Raw genomic sequence first — 15,656 nt, 5'->3', positions numbered from 1 at the left:
GTTCTTTCCCTGCCATCTGATGGTTCCCTTAGGGTCCTTTGCTGGTCAGTACTCAGGTGAATGCTCCAGGGGGTCAGGATCTAACATTCTCTCTCCAAACATCTTTCCTTGCCAGCCCTCTGCCCTGCAAACTGTAGCCTCCCCACGCTCCCAGCTCTGTCACCTCGACTCAGGGAGAATGTCAGGCTCTACCTGGGTCTCTTCTCCTGCTGCTGCAGCCTGGAAACTCTGTCCAGAAAGTAAGTTGGTGATTAGGGCTCCCTGAATTTGCTTAATGTTTTTCAGAGATCATTGTCATTTGTTGACTCATGTCATGTGTCTTGAAAGCCACTGTTTCATATATTTGGTCTAGGTTTTGATTGTTTCAGGAGTGCAGGTAAATTCATTTTCTAGGACTTGATCTTGATTAGCAGCAAAAGTCCTCAGTTAAATACACTTGGGGTCTGTTTAAATCTAAGTTTAGGGGATAAAAGTCTCAAAAATGCTCACACTGCCAATGGAGGGGTCTCAGAATCCTCTGTATTTATAGATTGAAGATACCATGTTACTTAGAGCAACCTACCAATACTTTCTATGTAGATGGAGATTAAAATATCAAAACAAAGTCTAGTAGTCAACTAAGTTCTGAAAGAGAAGTAGCATAGATTGTCCAAAATCATTGGCTTTTTTACAGTTGGATTTGCCCATTGCTCTTTATGAGTCAGGTTGACTTGATTTCCAATTTCAAGAGCAGGGATCTGCGGTGATCTGATCTCCCTCCATGCTGAGTGAGTCCTTTATCCTTCTAGTAATATCAACTCCTACTTAAGAAAGGGATTCCTCCATGTTCGCATCACAAACTACCCTTCAGATTCTTTAGAGGGCATTTCCAGGGATGATGTATGTCATTCTCTTCTTTACTCACAGGTTTCCACAGCCAGGTTGCCAGAGGGTCTGGAGGTGAGGGTGAGAAAGTGAAATGGTTGCTGTGAAACTGTTCTGATGATTGAAAGATATGAGCTCCTTTAGGAGCTTTATTTTATGTCATGGTGATGAGCAGCTCCCTCCCCTGTACCAGAGAGAGGCTTCGACTCCTTGCTCTACCTGGGCTGCTGCTTTCTCCAGCTTACCTGCAGTGCACCTGCTGGAGCCAGGTCTCTATGTGTGCATAGAGGCAGGGGAGATGCTTGCGTGCTTACTTTGAAGAAAAAAAAAAGGTATTAGCTACTAATGCTTTCCTTAGGTAACACTGTTCTTCTCACATAGGAACAAATGCTTTCAAAAGCTTTTATGGAACTGGGCAAATCATATAACTTTAGATTTAGGATGAAATTAAAGAGGCCAGAGCCACAGCATTCAAGTGTATAAAGAGGTGAGAGAACCATGTGGGTATTGTGGAATAAGGTTATTAAATCTAAATATGTGCTTTAAAGGTTGGTTTTCAAACTTTAATGTGCATGGAAATCACATGGGAAACATCAAAATGCAGACTCTGATTCCATAGGTCTGGTGTCGGGGGCTGAGTGTCTCCATTTCCCATTAGGCTCCAGGTGATGCCTATGCTGCTAGTTTGGGGATCACACTTTGAGTAGCCAGGTTCTGAAGGCACCTATTAAGGAATAAATATATGAGAAAAACAGAAATAACAGTTACAATCAGCTTTCATTTATTTATTCAGCACCTAAAGGCCTAGCATGTATAATAAACTATACTTAGTGATACGGGGAGAAAGGAGAATTAGAATAAAACTTCCTCATGGCGCCTGGGTGGCTCAGTCAGTTAAGCATCTGCCTTCACTCAGGTCATGATCTCAGGGTTCTGGGATCGAGTCCCACCTCAGGCTCCCTGCTCAACAGAGAGTCTGCTTCTCCCTCTGCCTCTCCTCCCTCCCTATTTGCACTCTGTCTTTCTTTCTCTCTCAAATACGTAAGTAAATAATTTTTTTAAAAAAAGAATAAAGCCTCCTCTTGAAGTTCAAAATATATATAAAGCATTAGCCTATAAGTAGGGATAGTATCATACTTTGTGGTTAAAGATACTTGAGTTTGAATCCTGGTTTGTGAAAAATTAATCAAATTACTTAACTACTGTACAATTCAATTTTCTCTTTTGTGAAATGAAAAAAAAATAAAAGTAATGATAGTACCTACAGCTTAGGCATATTCAAGGATGAAATGAGTTGATGCAGATAAGCACCCTAAGAACAAAGACTGGCACGTTGAAAAGACCAAAAATTGACTTTATAATCTAAGCAGAAAGGTGAGAAAAGTCATAAAAGGGATTTAGGTAAAATATGAAGTTCAGTCCCAGCCAAAGAGTAGTGACCATTTCTTTCCAATCCCATATCTGGAAATAGTTTTTTCTTCTGCCAAATGCCAGGCAGATATAAAGGGAATCAGTTATCCCTACTGTATGAGGAGAAGATGGGAAAGGAATATGGGAAAAAAGATGTGAGAAAGTTATCATCAATGTTGCTTTGTGTTTCTAATTTTCCTTCTTTTCTTTTATAAACTGGAAGAATTGAATTTGAACTTTGGCTCTGCTACTTATTACCTGAAATAATGATACATTTCTTAATCTGTCTGTGCCTCAGTGGCCTTTTTCTATAGAATGGGGATAACAATGTACAATGGTACAGTTGTGAAAATTAAAAGCAAAAAATGTGGTAGGTTGAATATTGGCCCCCGAAAGATATCTGGGTCCTCATCCCTGGAAATGGTGCATGCTATCTTAGATGGCAAGAGACTTTGCAGACGTGATTAAGAATGTTGAGATAGAGGAGCACCTGGGTGGCTTAGTCCATAGAGTGTCCGACTCAGTTTTGGCTCAAGTCATGATCTCATGGGCAGTAAGATTGAGCCCCACGTTGGGCTCCACACTCAGTGGGCAGTCTACTTGAAGATTCTCTCCCTCTGCTCCTCCACTTACTCTCTCTTTCTATCTCTAAAATAAACAAATAAATCTTTTAAAAAATAGAATTTTGGGTGCCTGGGTGGCTCAGTCAGTTAAGCGTCTGCCTTCAGCTCAGGTCATGATCCTGGAGTCCTGGAATTGAGCCCCACTTTGGGCTCCCTGCTCAGCGGGGAGTCTACTTCTCCCTCTGTCCCTCACTCCACTTGTGTTCTCTCTCTTGCTCTCTCTCTCTCAAATAAAGAAATAAATAAGATCTCAAAAAAATAATTTTGAGACAGAGAACTTATTCTGGATTATTTGGATGGACCCAATGCAATTATAAGTACCCTTATAAGAGGGAAGCAGAACAAGATTTGACACAGAAAAAGGCAATGTGACCTTTTTCAATGTGACCACTGAATCCAAGATGCTGGGTGGCTTGCTTTGATGGTGGTAGAAAATGTCATGAGCCAAGGAATACAAGCAGTACAGCTCTAGAAGATGGAAAAGCCAAGAAAACAGATTCTCCTCTAGAGCCTGCCGAGGTACAGAAAGAGTAAGGCTGACACCTTGGTTTTGCCGCAGTGAAACTGATTTCAGACTTCTGACCTTCAAAACTGTAAGAGAGTAAATGTGCATTGTTTTAAGCCACCAGCATTGTGGTGATTTGTTACAGCTGTCACAGGAAACAAATACAAAAATTATGAAAAGCAGCCATGGAGTGCTTCCCAAATGTCATTTTTCATCCCTTCCCTAATTAGACAGCCATCACTAGCTTAAAACATCTCTAAGTTAAGGCCCCAGGAACAATTTTAATTTTCCCTGAAGAGGTCTAAAGCCATGCAATATATTCTCTTTGTCTGTAAGGTTACATTGTAAATGAAGCAGTCCTCATGGTTTTCCAGAAGGATATTAAGAAATTTGGGGACTCTACTGGTCTTGGAAAGAAGTCAGAAGACTAGGTGACCAGATGTACCAAGTGAAAACACTTGTGGCTTTCACTTTGCCCCAGCAGGGTATTTGTCTTGTGGTCTGAATCAAGTCATATGGATCCTGCCAGAAACTTTAGAAGCTTCAGAACACAAAGATCTAGTTATTTCAGAAGAGAACTTCAGAAGGGAGGAAAAAGGAAGGGATAATGATCTGTGAAATGATTGAAAAGCATCGCTTATGTATCCTTTCAAGTTTCAATTTGGAGTCTAAAACGCATTTTGTTTAGTTCTGTCTCTCTAAGTTGATGTGGACAAATTTTTGATGTTTGTGTCAAGGAGAAAGGTTTATGAAAAGGCTAACTGGTAATATTCTTGCCATGCACTGATCACTAGTTCAGTCATACAATATTAAACTCATGGGCCCTTAAATCTCCAAGAAAAATGTTCAAGAATCTCAGTTATTCCATTAATTATAAAATAAAAGGATCTTTTCTTCCCTCCCCTACACTGCACACTACATCCACACCCTTAGATGCGGGAATGCACCCAGAACAGTCCGACACTTAAGGAGAACAAATAGAGGCAAGTCAGCAGTCAACACCAGCCTTTGTGTGTTCTCACACTACCTATTCCCTTTGATCTTCCATACTCCACTAGCTGACTTTCTTAAAGGGTGATCTGAGTTCCTAGCACAAAGGTTTGTGATTATTCATTCATTCATCTAAGTATTTTTGAGACTACCATGTTGCCATGTTAACTTTAAGTAACACCTAATTAGACATATTAGTTTTGCCAAGACTTAATAGAGAGTTCAAAGCCTCCATAAAAACATGGCATATGATAACCATTTTAGTTAGCCTGGCAAGGAGCCTGGGCACCCTTTGAAAACTCTTTATTCTTTAATTTGGAGAGCCCAGAAGTTGATCCTCAAATGAGATATTTATGGCAGCATTTGGGAGAATGTAACGTGCTAGGTTAGATAATCATTATAATAATTGCAACAACCACATCCCACTAGAAAACATTTGGAGAACAGTCTGTACAGTGGAGGTTCGTGTAGTCAAGTAAGGCTTCTCTCTAAAAGGATTCTTCCTCCAGACTATAAAAGGATTCAGACTGCTCCTGACTTCTGGCCTCCCCATAAAAAAAGAAGAATCTTACTTGTGCTGACTCTGCATTGAGTGCTTTCCCCCCCTCCAGTGAATCCTTGCATACCTGACAATAAGTTGGAGTCCTGACTCCCATATGCAGTATCCCATAAACTAGGTGATACAAATTGCAGGTTTTACCTTTCTTCCTCTTTTCTTGTACTTTTTTTTTCTCTTTTATTCTTTCCAGCCAGCTCTTCTGTTCCCCAGGCCACCAGTCTCCCAATTCTAACCCCTCATTTTAAGGGTCACAGCTATACTACTTAACACCATCATGAGTCAGGAAGGGGATAACAAGCTGTTTTGAGTATTATAAATAGGTGTCAGGAAGTTCATGCATAAAGACCCGTCCCTCCATTTCAGTTTAGAGAGGGAACCTGGGGCCAATCAAGGAGGACCTTGTGGGCTAAGTGAAGGCATTTCAACTTCATCCTGAAATTAGATGTTATTTTTTTGAAGAGATTTTAAATAGATGATGGTGCAACTAGATTTGCATTAGAGATAGATGATTCTAAGAGTAAGGTGGAGGACAGTTGAAACTTCTACAAGGTTGTAGGGAGGTGATCAGTATGACGAGGGCAGGCTTGGGGGCAGACAGGTTCATGAGGAAGGTATTGCGGTGGTGTAGGCAAACAGTGTTCAGACTCTGAATTAAAACAATTACAAGGATAATGGAGTGAAAGGAATTGGATGGGTAATTGATGGCATTAAGGCAACAGCATCTATAGGAAATAGCGTGAGACGTACATGAGAGTGGGAGTCCAGGAATCAAACAGAAGATGAGAAAGCTGGGCCAAAAAAACCTTCCACATTTCTTCGTGTGGAAATAATAGTTCTTCCTAGACTAAACTGTTATTGTTTGTACTTTGTTATGACCTGTATGATATTCTACTTTATGTCTTATTTTTTATTAATGTACTCTATTCTGCTGCAGAGTGGTCAATTTCTAGGGCACAGTAACTGTTGTTTGTCTTTATGTTACACTCCTGAAATGTCTAATTCTATGCCCTAGAATAAATAGGCACTAAGTGGTGAAAGAATGGATTAAATTTTGTAGCACCTTATAGTTTGTGAAGCACTTTTAAAGGTATAAACAATTAGGTACGGGCAACATCTTTGGGAAAGGAAGATTGGCAGTTATTATTCCCATTTTCAGATGAGAAAAACCTATGGTCAGAAATATTAATACAGCATAGCTAGTAACTGGCAGAGCTGGGTTCATACATCTGGTCCAGAATCTACCACTCACCTACGGTTTTTCATAAATGTCTCAGTGTCCTCACTTATGACTGTTTATCCTTAATAAATAAAGTAGCAGATTTTCTAGCCATTATCATGTTAACTACCACAAAAATTAAAAATGGAAAGGAATGCGGAAGACCAACCCACTTAATAAGTGACAGGGTGCTCAGCAGCATTCAACGTCATTTTCTTCCTTCCAAACTCTCTCCATGTGCAGGCATTGGAAATCCAGAAACTCTATTTTCTTTTACTAGAAGGGTTTAGGTTTTGATTTTACCAATGAGAGGCACTCACATAAAATGTAGAATGTGAAAAAAAGAGAGGCTGTTTTCTAGATACAGTTTGGGCAGGCATGTGGTTTTTCCCAAGGATTTCCAGATAACCCTCTGAGAGTCACCTGCCCTCGTACCACAGTTAGCTAAGGTCATGGGTACCAGTCTCTTATGAAGCCTTCATTTCCTGAGTTATTAAATGTTAGCAGTGGTATCCCTGATTTTCACACCACCTAGACTTTCTAGTTTGCAAAAGCTGGTAAATCCTTATATTAAATCCCTTTGTGCTTTAAATACCTATAGTGGTTCAGTTTTCCTGATTCATGCACCATACGAAGAAAATACAAGTATATTAAAAAAAAAAAGTTGCAAGCTGAGATCATGTATTTGAGAGGCAAATAGCCCTGTTGGTCTCATCTACCTTTACAGCATTCTTGCAATACAACATAGTCCTTTATGTGAGAATGCAGGGGAGCGGATCCTAGATTGACAAATACTTTACTCAAAGTGGTTTAAATACACACTTCCAGTGGCTTGATGCTGGGGTTTGATTCTTAGAACATTTAATTTCCCAGAAAACTTGACTCTTTAGAGGAGCCCATTCCCCTAAAAACACTGGTGGAAAGCTGAAGTTTTACCATGGGTGGAATGGAGTTTCACAATGGCCATGTGCAGGAATGAAAGATTGCTAAACTTGACATTTCATGTATAGTCATGTTCAGATGGGTTGCTGATAGATGGATTAAAAAAAAGATTCTTTCCAGTAACCCATGGATTGATGGAAAGATATTCAAATAGACTGGCAGTAGAGTGCCAAAAATTTCCATGCATTCCTTTGGGATTTTTTTTTTTCCATTAAGTAAAATGAAGTTCTTAATGCCTGGAAAAAATATCCAACAATATGACCTTACCTTTCATCAATACTGTTATTGTCCTTTGCTTTTCTGAATTCTTCTGGTCAATGCAGATAATAAAAGCCCCTTGTCAGCCATCCAGCTACGGTGGTGACCTTTCTCTCAAATGAGCATTTCCTATTCACTTACTGCTTTGTGCTAATTTTCTAGGCTAGACAGCATAGTTGCAAACAGAATACACTGGCTTTGGTTCAGTTCTTAATATCTTGGTGAGGGAGGAGGGGAGCAGCTCACCTTTTTCTCAGGTCACTGGATTGCTACCTTTTATAGTGCTGGGCAAGCTGAGTTATTCAATAACTATTGGGCATTTCCACTGCTCTCCTAAGGCACGTAGGCAATTTTGGTGTTGCAGAAACTTACTTCCCCACAAATATATTTGACACTGAATCAAACCTTGATGGGCCAAATTTCATTTTTCCAAACTCTGGGGATGGGTAGACCTGGCTTTGTGTTCAGTTCACTGAATATCTCAAAACTATTTTTCAGATGTCCTGGGTTTGGCCAAAACCAAATATACTTTGCCAAACATTTTACTTAATTTAATAATAAAAAAACCCCATCTGTATTATAATGAAAATTTAATCCATATGTTTGATTCACTTTTTGCACTCAATCCATCAAAATATTTTGTAAGAGTTATCTGAAGTCCAAGAGGCCTTCTATGCCGTTAAAAAAAAAAAAAAAAAAAAAGAATGAAGCCAGTGCAAGCCTTTCTGCCCCCACCCCAGTGTGTTTTTCCCTGCTCTCAGGGAAGTTCTATTTTCCCAGTCCCCATGTGACTCAAGCCTTATCTGTGTACTCTTTCTCTGACTCCCATTCCACACCGTTTCCACTCTAGTCTGATCACTAATTGAAGTGGCTCATAAAGACATTGTCCATTTTGCTTTCTGGTGTTTCCTGAAGAAGGAAGTAAGTAAAAGAAGGGGGAGTGGAGAAGGGGGGAAAAGACAGAGACCCTTGCTTTTCCTTTGAGAAGAACCTAGTTACATAAACTTAAGCTAACAGGTATCTTCTTTGGCCCTGGCATCGAATGACAAACCATGTTCCCACATTGATGTAACCCATGGTTACATTCTCATTCTCCTTGATGTGGGTGCGTTCAATGTTGAAGAGGGACAAGAGATGATTAAATTTCAGCCCCAATGGAGAATTTTTGGGGAAAAAGGAGACCAAGCATTTGAAAGCTGGTTAATTTCTATTCATTTAAATTTTAAGATGGATTTCAATAGGAGGATACTAGTTGGCTGATTGGAAAGGAGACTGTAGGTTTGATATATCAATATACTTCATGGACTAGCTATGCGTCACTGGGCAACTGGCAATCCAGGGGTGGCTGAGGATGGGGAGGGCAGGTTCAGAGAGGGAGGGGTCAGCAAGGGAGGTTGGTAGCCACGGCTGCTGCTCTTTTCGATGAGGTAATCCTTCCTCAGCCCTGCACTGCTGTCCCTGTGCTTCCTGCCAGTGGCCAAAGAGCTCCAGATGCAATTGATCTCATAGATCAGAACAGAATTGGCTTGGACAGCCTGTTCTTTCCCGGCGATTAGGACACAGCATATTTTTCACCCCCCTCCCCCTCAGCCCTATCTTGGTCTCTTGGCTGAAGGTTCTTTTGTCTTTGGATCAATCTAGGGTTAATCTAAGTTTACTCACTTGCTGCAAGCCGTGAGCTGGCAAGGTAGAGACAATCTTCAAAGAACTCTGAAAACCGTGTTCTCATCATCCATATGTGCTCTGATTTGTTTAACCTCTGTCGATACTGGACTCCAACTAACCTGAAGAAACTGGGCACAGGGCTTAGGAGGATTAAATCGGAGATTAGTTCTCACCTTATCTAAGATGAAATTCTCATTTCGATGTCAACTTGCTAGGAGGCCTCTTGACACTTTATTTTTATCATAGAGAGCATCTAACAGAAGAAGCATGGGACATGAAGGAAATTTCAGAAGACTGCTCTTCTGTGCCTTTGCCTCCAGTAAAGACTGCACTTAAAATATCCCCTTAATAGAGAGCTCCTTCTCCTTCTTTAAACCCTCTCTAGAGAGACCCACAAAGTCTTTGCTAATGTGTTCTGTATCCCTCTAATGTAAGGCAATTCCCTAACGAAACTGATTATGAGATTTGGGGAGTGGAAGTGGGTACGTAGTGAGAGAACTTCTGTCTCCCAAAGAAACTAAGAAGTCAACAGCAAGAGCTGAGAACAGTGTTGTGGTCTGCAAGTTAGGAGAAGCATGTCCTCACTGGACCTAGAAACGAATTCTCTTCTGACTCTGAGTTAGTGACATAACCTTGTTTGGGTTCAAGTTTCCTCATGGGTATAAAGAAGAAGATCCCTCAAGCTGTCAGATCCCTTACAGCTCTAAGATTTTTCTAGCTTGTGATTTAATTCTCTAAGGAAATAAGTTGCAAGGCTCAGAAGGAAAATGTGGTCAGTACCCAGTGGTTAATTAACGTCTGCCTCAGAGTTCCTTACATGTGCAGCAATATAGCCACCAAGTCAGGACATACACTTTTCTTTTTCTTTTTCTTTTCTTTTCTTTTCTTTTCTTTTCTTTTCTTTTCTTTTCTTTTCTTTTCTTTCTTTTCTTTTCTTTTCTTTCTTTTTTCTTTTTTCTTTTCTTTTCTCTTCTCTTCTCTTTTCTTTTCTTTTCTTTTCTTTTTTTTTTTTTGTTACATACCAGTTTCATGCTTAGGGTTACTAACAGAGTTTCCTAAGCTTGCTACCACCAAGGACAGACGTTGGTCCTTTGGCAACCAGGATCAGGGTAGGGAGCCTGAGAATCTGAGTGCCCTCACGTGGAGCAGTTTCTGTGCTCTGTGAGCACTAAAGGCACGTCTATGTCCACAGACTTCCAGCTTTCTCATAATGGGCCTTTGTTATCAGGGGGGCTAGGCACTCTATGTTCTTTCTCACTGAATTCCCCTGTCCCTTATATTTTGTTTCTCTATGACTAAGGAACTTCTAATAGACTCTAGATTCCAAGGGAAAAGATATAAAAACAGAAAAGACATAGTTTTTATGTACGGAAAATCCCCAGTGTTTTAGGATTATTGATTTTAATGTTTTAGTGATATTACTACTGCTTGGCAGCCTATACTCAGGGAAAGACAGAGTTCCCACCTGGGCCTGGATAATGCTGAGCAAGCCACTTACAAAGCAATTTTAAAGTTATGAACGGAAAGCATAGGTATGGTGTAATTTGATGCAGAGAAATAAGAACCGAAGAGTGGAAACTTGGGCCACGCTAACAATTTAGATTCTCCATTTTAAGTGGAATGACATAAAACACGAATGACACAGACACGTGAACCTTCTGAGAAGATCCCCCTCTCTCTTCTCAGAGGCTGAGAAGGAGGCAGACAGCAGGAGGACATAAAATGAGAGAGGATTACAAAGCAGAAGTGCACAGGTGCTTGTTGCTATTGTTTCCGTCTGCATGGGCTGTCTTCACTTTTGTTACCCCCCACTGGACTGAACCAGGCATGACTGCAAACAGTGACCCATGTCAAGGCCACGCATTGCCAAGAAGCCTTCATTGCAAGAAGCTGATTTGTTTTTGTTTTTGTTTTTTTTTTTCAGATGAGACACATTAGAGGATTGTGCTTGTTTTAAGCGTGCTGCCATTATTTAGCGAATTAATGAGACTCCTTCCAAAGAGTTTCAATTGAGAACCTACAAAAAGAAAATATATTTCTTACTTTGTCGTCTCTTCTTGCTGCCGTCGTTACACCGCGTCACCTAGTTGTATCGCCACCTGATTGAAGACTTATTTTCAAAAGCCCTTCAACGCTGCGAAAACATCAGACATCCTCTGGGAATTGTGACAATTGTCATTATACTATGAATAATACTAACAACGTTTACTGAGCACTTGCTAGGTGCCAGGCCCTGTGCTGAGTACTCTTTGCAGGTTTTCTCATTTAACCTTCACAAAATCCCAGTGAAGGAGATACTATTATTTCATCATGTGACTGTGAGGAAATGTAGGCTCAAAGATGTTAATTTACTTGCACAAAGTGAATTATCACCTTTGAGGTTGTTCAAAAGAAAATGTTCCAGACTCTGAAGGAAATTCCAAAAGTATTTCCCGGTCATCTTTAGACAATGGTATGATTGTGGGAATGTTTATAGCTTTGAGGGTGTCTTCTGCAAAGGAAAACAATAATTGTTTGGATTCATAAATATTGGAACTTTTGTTGAAAATCGGGATCATGAGTTTATAGTCTCACTCCTTGATTTTTTTTCCCTCTTAGTGTTTCCCCACAGAGCCTAGCATATTATTTGAAAGTGAGTGGAGTTGATGTTTCTTAGCTGATAATATGTAATCCTTAAGGGTTAAGTTTTAGTGACAGTCGTGGTAACATGAATGGTCATCTTTCTGTCAAATTACTCCTCAATTTCTCTCAAATTATTTTTCCTAATAATAAAAAAATATCTTAGAGGAAACTCTTGGTCCAGTGAGTGAAGAGAAAGATGCCTTCAGTTCCGGACAGAGTGAAGTTGGTAGAGGTGAGTAGCAGGAAGGAGCAGAGCTTGCCAGCTAGGCCTGCATCCTGGTGAATGGTTACAGCCCCCACCAGGTCTTCCAAGGCCAGCTTTCTTGGTCTGCTGCAGGGCTGGGCCTCCTCGGCCAAGTGCAATGTCTTTCACATATACACTAGGTACATATTTGGTGACAGAGTGATTCATCTGTTTTTCTAAGGCTAAGTAAATACCCAACCTTTAAGTTAATTTGAAGTAGACTTGAAAATCATTTCAGTGGCTGTTGTGTTCCAGAGTATTCTGGACTTACTATCTCTGAAGACTCTTCCTCCCAGGTCATACACAATCCCAAATTATCAAACTCCAGCCTCCTAAAAGACCTATAAACTCATATATTTTGTTGGTTGCTTTTTGAAATGACTGGAAACAAACTAATCCCTATTGCTTCTCTTTTTATTCTTTATTTAATAGGAAAACTTTATACTTTTAATTTTGCTGAGACCCTCTCAATCTATTATTGTTCTCAGCCTGGGGAATATGGCTCCTAGGGATTTGAAATTCAAAAATGGAAATTGTTTCCTATTTGCAATATTTCAAAGAGAAAGAAAATCTTACACTTATTAAGACTATATAGGGTAACATTGCTTTTTTGGCTTGAAAGTTAAATAAATTTTGATTGGATATTACATATCTTCTTTTTTAAAGATTTTATTTATTTATTCATGAGACGCACACACAGGGAGAGAGAGAGAGAGAGAGAGAGGCAGAGACACAGGCAGACGGAGAAGCAGGCTCCATGCAGGGAGCCCGACATGGGATTCGATCCCAGGTCTCCAGGATCATGCTCTGGGCTGAAGGCGGCGCTAAACTGCTGAGCCACCCAGGCTGCCCTGGATATTACAAATCTTGATGATTAAAAATGAACTAACTAGTCAGCTATTACTTAAAAACTTCAAGTTTTTATTAAAGACTTAAATGTGACACCTGAAACCCTAAAAATCCTGGAAGAGCACATAAACAGTAATCTCTCTGACATTGGCTCTAGCAACATTTTTCTAGATATGTCTCCTTTGGCAAGTGAAACAAAAACAAAAATAAACTATTGGGACCATATCAAAATAAGAAGCTTCTGCACAGTGAAGGAAACCAGCAGCCAAACCAAAAGGCAGCCTACTGCATGGGAGACCATATTTACAAATGACATATTTGATAATGAGTTAATATTCAAAATACATAAAGAACTTACACTACTCAACACCAAAAAGAAATCTGATTAAATCCCGATTTGGGCAGAGGACCTAAATAGACATTTTTCCCAAAGAAGGCATATAGATGGCCAAAAAGCACATGAAAAGATGCTCTGCATCAATAGTCCTTAGGGAAATGCAAATGACAACCACAATGAGATATCACTTAACACCTGTCAGATTGGCTATAATAAAAAAAAGGTAAAAATTAACAAGTGTCGGCAAGGATGTGAGCAACCTGAAACCCTTATGCACTGCTGGTGGGAATGTAAATTGGTGCAACCACTCTGGGCAACAATGTGGAGAGTCCTCAAAAAATCAAAAGTACAAATACTATATGATCCAATAATTCCACTATTGGGTAGATATCCAAGGAAAATGAAAACACTAACTCAAAAAGATATATGTACCTTTATGTATATTGCAGCATGATTTACAATAGCCAAGATATGGAAACAACCTAAGCATCCACCAGTAGATAATTGGGTAAGGAGGATATGGTATTATACATATAATGGAATATTACACAGCCATAAAAAAGGATGAGATCATGCCATTGGAACAACATGGATGGTCTTAGAGGTTATTTTGCTAAGTGAAATAAGTCAGATTGACAAACCCTAATACCATATGATTTCACTTATATGTGGAATTTAGAAAACCCAAATGAATAAATAAGTAAAAAGCAGAATCAGACCTATAAATTCAAAGAACAAGCTGGTGGGTTGTCAGAGGAAAGGGGAGTGAAAGGATGGATGAAATGGGTAAAGGCGAGTGGGAGATACAGGCTTCCAGTCATGGACTGAAGAAGTCATGGAAATAAAAGGCACAGCAAAGGGAGTATAATCAAGTTGTATGGTGAGATATGATAGCTACCCTTGTGGGGAGCATGGCATAATGTATAAACTTGTCAGATCTCTGTGTTGTACACTTGAAACTACTCTAACATTGTGTGTCAACTGTACTTGGATTAATTATTTTTAACTTCAAATTTTCTGTTTAGCCCAATATTTTAAAATATAGGATTCCTGGGGGACAATACAGTTGGTCCATGGATTTTAAAATCTTGCTTGGCACATAGTAGTGATTTGATAAAATTGTATCAACTGAAGAAATAAGCTTTGCTTTTAAACAGTATTCTTGACCTTTTAAAATGCAATGGGACTTTTTCTTCAAACAGCATCTTAATTTGAATACAAATTTTACAACAGAGAAAAGTTGACTGGTTTTCATTAAAATTAGGGAGTGGGTGAAGGTGACAGAGCTCCAGAGTTCTGTCTCTGGCCCCATCATCTTTGACCTCATGGAACCTACGTCTTCAGGTATCTATATGGATTCTTCAGACTTCATATAATGTAGTTTAAAACTACTGCTCCAAACCATCCCGTCCCAAATCTCTACTCTTCACCCGACTCCTACGTTCATTTCAATGTCAGCTATTTGGTTTGAACAAAATTAACTTTTGTTATGTAGATAGACAGTGGTAATGGTAAAGAGAAGAACTATTGTACTAGTTTGCTTGGGCTCCCATAAAAAAGTACCACGAACTAGAAGTCAAAGATCAAGCTACTGGCAGCGTTAGTTCATTGTGAGAAATGAGAGGGGGAATTGTTTCCATGTCTGTCCTAGCTTCTGGTGGTCTGCTGGCGGTCTTTGGTGTTCCTTGGCTTGCAGGATCACTGCCCCACCTCCATCTTTGTCTTCCCATAGCATCCTCTGTGTGTGTTTCCAAATTTCCCCATTTAATAAGGACAACAGTCAGATTAGGGCATACTCTAATGACCTCATTTGAACTTTTTACCTCCATAGAAATACAACCTCCAAATAAGCTCACATTCTGAGACACCGGGGGTTTAGGACCTCAACATATGAATTTTTGGAGGATGCAACTCAACCCATAACAGATACTTTTTATCAGAGGATACAAGCAGGATTCATGGTTTTCTTCACTGGCCAATGATTAGAACTCAGAGGAGCCTAATGGATGAGTATCAAAATAAACTAATAGGAACTAGATTACAAGAGGTGATTATAAATATGGTTAAGAATATAGGCCCATGGGGACAGACTGCCTGGGTTCTATTTCAGACTTGCTGGCTGGGTGATCTTGGGTAAGTCATCTAATTTCTCTGTATCTCAGTTTTCCCATCTGTGAAATGAGGATAATAACAGCACATGCCTTATAGGGCTGTTGTGAATATTCAGTGAGTTAATACGTGTTAAGCACTTAGGGCCAGGCTCAAGGTAAACACTTTATTAAGCGTAGTTGAATTATTTGTTCTAGTTCATTTAAAGATAATTGTATAGCAATAGAATAATACCATCGCCGTGCTACCTAGAGTGCACCCTTACTTCGGGAAGGCCAGAGGTGGCTTTCCTTGCCTTACTTAGTCTTTATATCGTGTTATGATGAACAACTTAGGTGGAGTGTCACAAATGCATTCCTAATATGTAGGGCAGTGTGGAGAACAGACATCTACCTTCTTTCTTCTAGAGGAGAGGTGTCATGAGAAGCTCATCATAGTCCTGGGAGACCCTTAAATTCCTTTC

At 39.8% G+C, this 15,656-nt stretch overlaps 1 long non-coding RNA gene across 1 annotated transcript; it reads right to left on the bottom strand.

The window, feature by feature from the left end:
* Positions 1 to 519: 519 nt before the first annotated feature.
* On the bottom strand, positions 520 to 7,606 carry LOC140633726 (uncharacterized). Its single transcript, XR_012031316.1, has 3 exons — positions 7,377 to 7,606; positions 1,110 to 1,588; positions 520 to 933 (listed from the first exon to the last, which is right to left on the bottom strand). It is a non-coding gene; the product is annotated as an uncharacterized lncRNA (long non-coding RNA).
* Between the last annotated feature and the right edge of the window lie 8,050 nt (positions 7,607 to 15,656).

This window comes from Canis lupus, chromosome 5 (assembly GCF_048164855.1).
Source record: "Canis lupus baileyi chromosome 5, mCanLup2.hap1, whole genome shotgun sequence".
In the NCBI taxonomy this organism is placed as follows: Eukaryota; Metazoa; Chordata; class Mammalia; order Carnivora; family Canidae; genus Canis; species Canis lupus.
This window is presented reverse-complemented; position numbering and strand designations above follow the sequence as displayed.